The sequence below is a fragment of the Dermochelys coriacea genome, chromosome 9, assembly GCF_009764565.3.
Source record: "Dermochelys coriacea isolate rDerCor1 chromosome 9, rDerCor1.pri.v4, whole genome shotgun sequence".
Taxonomy (NCBI): domain Eukaryota; kingdom Metazoa; phylum Chordata; order Testudines; family Dermochelyidae; genus Dermochelys; species Dermochelys coriacea.
In genome coordinates, this window is record NC_050076.1 from 102,776,735 (window position 1) to 102,785,244 (window position 8,510).

An 8,510-nucleotide genomic window follows, 5' to 3' on the forward strand; every position below is an offset into this window, starting at 1 on the left:
TCTGGAGACACGTCACTGTGGGACAGAGCGCTGCAGGAGTTCCACCATGCAGACACTTTCCCCCAGCAGCCGGGGATTATGGAAATAACTCTTGCTGGGATGTTTCTACCAGAGCTTGCTTTTCCACCCAGGAGAGATTTTTGCAGTGTTGAAGTGGAGGCACTGAGGCTCCTTCAAGAACAAGGATTTGTTTGGGGCAGTATGAGATGGAGGGATGGAGACCAAAGGGTGGAATCCCCCAAGCCCTCTTGGGTGTGAGCTGCAAACAGGCTTTTTCAGATGTTCCTGGGAACTCCCCATGCAAACTTATCCCCAGGAGATAAAAACAAAAAGCTGATTGGGTAAGTCCAGAATCCTCACTTTGGGGAGCTGGTCAAGAAGGAGTGTTGGCTTCTCCATGCTGTCTTGGAGAAAACCCAGGCTGGGGGCAGACTTGCCACCACTTATTCTAGGAAGGGCTCAGACAGTTCCTATTACTCAAAGATTTCTATAACACAAGCAAGCTGTGCCAACGTACAGCTATATCCATTGGCTATACAATCAGCAAGGTTGGTCCAGTGCTGGAGATTGTGAAACTCAAGCCATTAGGCATAGAGACATTTAGCATTAGCATGTTGGCAGGAAATCCCAACCTGAGCAATTAAGTAGTTAATAAAGCTCATGTTAAAAGCACAATTACTACTGGGAACGTAGCCACAGAGCCTACCTAACACCCCCACTGTGCTGTTGTCAGAGGCAGGGAAGTCGGAGGAGAGATCAGTCACACCTGCTGCATGCAATCTGTAGCTTCACAGCAGCTATTTATCTGGTTGGCAGAGATGGAAAACAGAGTGAGGTTAAGGAGAGAAGGTTGGGCAGTGCTGTGTGCTCTACCTCCGACACGCAATGCAGGACAGGACCCTGCTCACTCCAAACGTGGAGTAGCAGAAACTCTCCTGGGGGAATTCACCTGGCACACTGAGAGCAAGGAGGCTGCACCTAGGGGTAAGCAGCAGTTGTTCAAAAATGAAGACTGGGGCTACAGATACGTGTCCCGGTATTACCTCATCACCTCCTGCCTTACAGATGGCACCACCACATCTCTGGCCCTTCCTGGAAAGAAAGGGGAGGATGAAGCACTGTCAGGTAGGAATCCTCAAAGGTAAAGAGACTCTGGCTGCATCTGTTAGACTCAGTCCTTGGGACAGCCAGATCCAGATTGCCAGCCACCCCCCGGGGATTTGGCCTCCCAGTAAAAGCTCTCTTCGTTTCCTATCAGCAGGCCCCTCTGGTAACAGCATGCAGATAATTTTCCCACCCTGGTGGCAGAGGGACAGGAGCGTGCTAGAGAGACGGCGGAAGCTGACTATGCAGGAACCAATTACAGCCCTGTTTATTAAGACTCATGCTAACCCCTTGAAAAGTTAAACCCAGAGACCAGCCTGGACCAGGGGACAGAAATCAATCTGCATAAGAGGAGGCGAAGCAGGGAAGTGGAGAGACAGACACACGGCAACAGCATCTACAGCTTCCCACCACCGCCCACCCAAGCAGGAGCTGAAGCAGGGGCCACATGCCGCAGCAGCACCGCTGAGCCACTGGAGCCTATCTGGTGAGGAGTGCTCTTTCCTGTCGGCATCATGACTCCCCGCCTGCAAGCGGGGCTTAGCTCAGTATAACTTGCATCATGCCGGGGGTGGCTTATTCACACCCCGAGCGACAAACTATACTGACATAACCTGTCGTGTAGACAAGCCCTTCAACAGAACACCTGCACTGGGGAAGAATAGAGAAAAGGGTTCTGTACGGACTGTACAGACAGTGCTACCTTGAAAGGAAGGGAGCTGTTTCCACAAATAACTGGAAGATAGAATGAATAGGTTAGATCATCATTTGCTAACTGTAAATAAATCTAGTATGTTAAGTGGTAGGACGATCATATTCCAAAAACTTCATTATAAACAAAATATTCAGAATCTGTATAGCATGCAGCAGAAGCCAGTTAAACTATTGCTCTAACTCAATCTTAAGAGACCTGCTTGCCAACTATTTCCAAAACATTATAGTTTAGCTAACATCTATATTTTAGCAAAGGAGCCACTCCCGCATTAATGCATGGGCCATCTGAAAAATAAATTGGTTTCCTTGATACCTGATTACAAGAAGAATTATTCATATCAACTGTGAAAATACAGTGGCAGTCTTTCCTGTTAACTGGACTCATGACACTGCAAATAATTGCTTCGTGTGCTGCAAGGAGCAGGTGCTCATTTCAAGACATCTCCCATAGCTGTGTGTGTGGTGGGGAGACAAACCATTGATTCTGTCTGGAATTTATAACACCTGATCTCACCAGGTTTCAGCTCCTTTCTCAGGTGAAGTGTGGGAAGGGAGGAGAGAGGGAAAGGATGTTCTTGTCGTTAAGGCGCTGGTATTCAACAGGTGCTGGGTCTAGCATACACTCACTATGGCACCTTAGGCAAGTCTCATTCTCCCTCTGTGGGCAGAGCGTTTCCTTCCTCCCAGCATCTGTCTGGAATGGAAACTGTTCGAGCAGGAAGCCTCTCTGACTAAGTGTACGGAGAACACCGAGCACAGCAGGGCCTCCAGATGCTGTGTGATACAGGCACTTCCCTCCTTGACAAAGGTGAGTCAGACTACATTGCCTGCTCCCAGAAGCCTCTGGCCCCCTCGCATCAGAGCCTAAGCATTTCCTGACCCTTTGGATTCCAAGCAGCTGCTCTTCCCTGGAGATTCCCCAGTTTGACCTGGCCAGCATTCAGTGTACAGGGAACTTATTCTTTATGGCTATGGAATGAGAGGACACTGCCTCCCCCAATCCTGTCCTCCCCATCCCACCCCCAGAGCTGCCACAAAAACATACCCTAGCACGGCCTGGTCTCTAGATAGGAAATTTGCCTCTGCAAAGGCTCACAAGAAGCCAGACTAAGCACTGCTCCTCCGATGTAATTCTAGAGAGCACAACACCAGGAAACTCCAGAGCAAGAAACATGAGTCTTCTGAGACTGAGCCAGGCTCTCTAGCTGGGGGCTGTAACTCTTATTTTCTGAACGGGGGCACAAGGGGGAACTGACCAGCCTGTGGGTTACACTCACATGCAAACACAATGGGTTGAACCCAAGAGGTCTTGATTTTATTTATCCATACTTCGGAGCATGTTCTCTCCAACGCAGAGATCCCACAGGGCTACGTTAATGTTCACTAGACATCTTCCAGTTTGTGCCAGCACGGTCTAGACCGGGCCATGGCTCTAATGTGTCGTGCTCTCTCTTGAATGCTCAGCCTTGTTGAGCACACTGTGGCACAACATACACAAGCCCTTAGGCGCTTTACATATAGACACTGTTTACCCCATCCCTGCAAACAAGCTTATTTAAGTCATAACTGAGTGTTGTTCCATTCCTGACCCATAAAGGAGTTAGACTACAGCAAGTTTCAGCAACTGCTTTCATGTCTCCATTTGTGTAACCCTCTTCAGAAATATAGAAATACTCTCCAAGCATTTTTCCAAACATCTGATCAATTTGAGAGTCAAACAGAAGCAGTCTTCAAGCTGTAAAGCCAGGAACGAAATGCCACCATATCAGAGATTTGTACCCATTATGCAGATTACAAACAATACATTTTAACAGAAAAACACCTCACACTGAATACATTCCTGAATTAGAAACAAGCCACTGTGAAACCCAAGAGACCAGCATCATAACCAAGAAGAATTTCAGCTGACAGCTTTCCTTACTAGAGAGAGACGCTGATCAAAAGGGCATAGATTAGATATGGGAGGAAAACAAGAACTTGATTTTGAGGGAAGAGACCATTCAGTCAATAGAAAGAATTCTCTCCCCTTGGTACCAGAAAGAACTAATGAAAGCAAAAAGAGAAATAACTTCTTGCCCTGCATTGAAGAGTTTCCTAGGATGGTTCCTCTAAAAAACAAAAACAAAAACCCAACCACACACAACTGAGCACTTCTTTGTAATCCTCTCAAGATTAGTGGCGGGGAGGACAATACTGAAAGAGCAACAATGCTCCTTTACTGTAGAGAGGCTATTAAGGAGGAGACAGAATCTTTAATCGAAGCAGATTAAAAAAAAAGGTTAGACTGAAGTACTGAATAGCAGAAAAACTGTGCCAGCCTTTCCCCCCTCCCAAAAAGATTGCAAACCTTTGTGAAATTAAATTTGTATCTGCTGTAGTGAAATTAAGTTTTCCTTGAAGACAGCAGGGCGTTCCACTCTCCTCCCTAGAGTAAATTAATTACAAAAAGGAGGAAAGGCACAGGGAGCCAAGGGAATATACTTGCCAACACAGTCATGCCCAAGGCAAGATCAGCCAAGCTCTGCTGCTGCAGAGAAGAGAGGCAGCTGTGAACCTTTGTGATATGCACCAGAAGTTAATGGATATTATGGCTAAAAGGAACCATTATGACCTAGTCTAACCTCCTATATAACACAAGCCAGAGAATTTCACCCAGTGATTGCTGCATCAAACCCATAACTTCCAGCTGCATGCCTCGAGGAGAGCTGCTCTAACTTTAAAAGCCTCAATTGACAGAGCATCCACCACATCTGCAGGTAATCATAGAATATCAGGGTTGGAAGGGACCTCAGGAGGTCATCTAGTCCAACCCCCTGCTCAAAGCAAGACCAATCCCCAACTAAATCATCCCAGCCAGGGCTTTGTCAAGCCTGACCTTAAAACCCTCGAAGGAAGGAGATTCCACCACCTCTCTAGGTAACGCATTCCAGTGTTTCACCACCCTCCCAGTGAAAAAGTTTTTCCTAATATCCAACCTAAAACCTCCCCCACTGCAACTGGAGACCATTACTCCTTGTTCTGTCATCTGCTACCACTGAGAACAATCTAGATCCATCCTCTCTGGAACCCCCTTTCAGATAGTTGAAAGCAGCTATCAAATCCCCCCTCATTCTTCTCTTCCGCAGACTAAACAATCCCAGTTCCCTCAGCCTCTCCTCATAAGTCATGCGCTCCAGTCCCGTAATCAGTTTTGTTGCTCTCCGATGGATGTTTTCCCAATTTTTCCACATCCTTCTTGTAGTGTGGGGCCCAAAACTGGACACAGTACTCCAGATAAGGCCTCACCAATGTTGAATAGAGGGGAACGATCACGTCCCTCGATCTGCTGGCAATGCCCCTATTTATACATCCCAAAATGCCATTGGCCTTCTTGGCAACAAGGGCATACTGTTGACTCATATCCAGCTTCTCGTCCACTGTAACCTCTAGATCCTTTTCTGCAGAACTGCTGCCAAGCCATTCGGTCCCTAGTCTGTAGTGGTGCATGGGATTCTTCCGTCCTGAGTGCAGGACTCTGCACTTGTCCTTGTTGAACCTCATCAGATTGCTTTTGGCCCGATCCTCTTATTAGTCCACGTCCCTCTGTATCCTTTCCCTACCCTCCAGCATATCTACCTCTCCTCCCAGTTTAGTGTCATCTGCAAACTTGCTGAGGGTGCAATCCACACCATCCTCCAGATCATTAATGAAGATATTGAACAAAACCAGCCCCAGGACCGACTCTTGGGGCAATCCACTTGATACCAGCTGCCAACTAGACATGAAGCCGTTGAGCCCGACAATCTAGCCAGCTTTCTATCCACCTTATAGTCCATTCATCCAGCCCATACTACTTTAACCTGCTGGCAAGAATGTTGTGGGAGACCGTATCAAAAGCTTTGCTAAAGTCAAGGAATAATACGTCCACTGCTTTCCCCTCATCCATAGAGCCAGTTATTTTGTCATAGAAGGCAATTAGGTTAGTCAGGAATGACTTGCCCTTGGTGAATCCACGCTGACTGTTCCTGATCACTTCCCTCTCCTCTTAGTGCTTCAGGATTGATTCCTTGAGGACCTGCTCCATGATTTTTCCAGGGACTGAGGTGAGGCTGACTGGCCTGTAGTTCCCCGGATCTTCCTTCTTCCCTTTTATAAAGGTGGGCACTACATTAGCCTTTGCCCAGTCATCCGGGACCTTCCCCAATCGCCATGAGTTTTCAAAGTTAATGGCCAATGGCTCTGCAATCACATCCGCCAACTCCTTTAGCACTCTTGGATGCAGCGCGTCCGGCCCCATGGACTTGTGCTCGTCCAGCTTTTCTAAATAGTCCTGAACCACTTCTTTCTCCACAGAGGGCTGGTCACCTCCTCCCCATCCTGTGCTGCCCAGTGCTGTAGTCTCGGAGCTGACCTTGTTCGTGAAGACAGAGGCAAACAAAGCATTGAGTTCATTAGCTTTTTCCACATGCTCTGTCACTAGGTTGACTCCCTCATTCAATAAGGGGCCCACACTTTCCTTGACTTTCTTTTTGTTGCTAACATACCTGAAGAAACCCTTCTTGTTACTCTTAACAGCTCTTGCTAGCTGCAACTGAAAATGGCACTCAAATATAAAGGGAAGGGTAAACACCTTTAAAATGCCTCCTGGTCAGAGGAAAAACCCTTTCACCTGTAAAGGGTTAAGAAGCCAGGATAACTTCGCTGGCACCTGTCCAAAATGACCAATGAGGAGACAAGATACTTTCAAAGCTGGAGGGGGGAGAAACACAGGGTCTGGGTCTGTCTGTGTGATGCTTTTGCCAGGGACAGAACAGGAATGGAGTCTGAGAACTTAGTAAGTAATGTAGCTAGAGATGCGTTAGATTCTGTTTTGTTTAAATGGCTGAGAAAATAAGCTGTGCTGAATGGAATCTATATTCCTGTGTTTGTGTCTTCTCGTAACTTAAAGTTTTGCCTAGAGGGATTCTCTGTTTTGAATCTGATTACCCTGTAAGGTATTTACCATCCTGATTTTACAGAGGTGATTCTTTTACTTTTTTCTTCAATTAAAATTCTTCTTTTAAGAACCTGATTGCTTTTTCATTGTTCTTAAGATTCAAGGGTTTGGGTCTGTGGTCACCTATGCAAATTGGTGAGGATTTTTAATCAAGCCTTCCCCAGGGAAGGGGGTGTCGGGTTTGTGGGGTAAGACGTTTCCAAGCGGGCTCTTTCCCCGTTATATATTTATTTGTTAGATACTTGATGGTGACAGCAATAAAGTCCAAGGGCAAAAGGTAAAATAGTTTGTACCTTGGGGAAGTTTTAACCTAAGCTGGTAAAAATAAGCTTAGGGGGTTTTCATGCAGGTCCCCAGATCTGTACCCTGGAGTTCAGAGTGGGGAAGGAACCTTGACAGGCACCATTAGCAAAGTGACAGCTTCTGTTTAAGTATTTATAACTACAGGTTTCAGAGTAGCAGCCATGATAGTCTGTATCCGCAAAAAGAAAAAAAAATTTAGTTTCTAAGGTGCCACAAGTACCCCTTTTCTTTTTATTTATAACTAGTCTATTATGGCTTTCAAATAAGCCACAGGGCTATTTTTCACTAAGAAACTTCTATGGAAGATTAGTGTATTTCAGCCTCAGACATCAACACTTCCTAACCTACAATGCCAGATGCCTTCCATTCACTAAAGCACTGTTTCATATCATGCCAGCAATGTGTATTTAAACAAATTATCAGAGGGGTACTGACTTCAGTTTGCTGTAATCCTCTGAAAAAGAGCATTTGGACTCCAGAGCCAATAGTATTCCCAGATACTCCCTCAAAACTTGTTCTTCTTGCTTAGATCCTTCATATATAGGAGCAGATGCATAGAGCTACCAGCGCTAAATGTTTAGCACCTTTCAGGAAGTTACAGTGGAATGCAAGCTTAAATGGTACTAGCATTTCAACATTGCAGAAAGCCATTTAAAATTATTAAACTACAGTAAGTGCTTGCGAGGGAGGGTGGAAGGGAGGACCACAGACCAGCTAGTTTAAAAAAGTTGTGTCTAGTCACTCTACTCTCTAACAAAGACAACTAATGAACATGGAATTATATTTACATCACAGCACTCCAAAACAAACAAGAGACACAGCTAACATACAGTGACATTTGATCAGGAGCACAGATGAAAACCATGTTTGCTAGGATTTGGTTTTCTTCAGCTAAAGCTACTCGCTTTGCATATCTGGCTAAAGCATCAGAAGCTACTACAAAAAATAAGGGAAAGGTATCTCTCTCAAACATGCACAAATTCATATACAAACTACCAGCATCCAGGGCTACCAGGAAATGTAGTAAACGCAAGCTGAGGTTATAACGCTGGCTCACGGAATAAGACATCCTTACCTTTCCTCCTCCTGTTCTGAGAGGAGAGCAATCCTGCTCTCTTGCATAGTCCCGGGACTAATGGCACCTCACCCAGACCCACGCCCAGAAAGTTAATCTGGAAATCCAGCATTCCTCTTACAATTGCAATTCTAAACAGCAAGTTACAACACTTCCTGCCAGCAAATGAGAACATGCTGTCCGAATACTACAATTTAAAATACTCTTCCTGAGAAGCTAGCATTACACTGCAAAACATTTACAAAAAAGTGGCACATTTCTCCCACATCCACAACAGCCACTTCTATCACTGCCTCTCCAGAACCTTACGAGTGTACGCAGTTCAAAACTGGCCTCTGT

At 45.7% G+C, this 8,510-nt stretch overlaps 1 protein-coding gene across 1 annotated transcript in view; it reads right to left on the reverse strand.

Annotated features, from left to right (window-relative positions):
* PLS3 (plastin 3) overlaps positions 1-8,206 on the reverse strand; it is a 57,783-nt gene extending 49,577 nt beyond the window's left edge. The window contains 1 exon segment of the mRNA XM_043491831.1: positions 8,172-8,206. The gene's annotated coding sequence lies outside the window, so the exon portion shown is untranslated.
* Between the last annotated feature and the right edge of the window lie 304 nt (positions 8,207-8,510).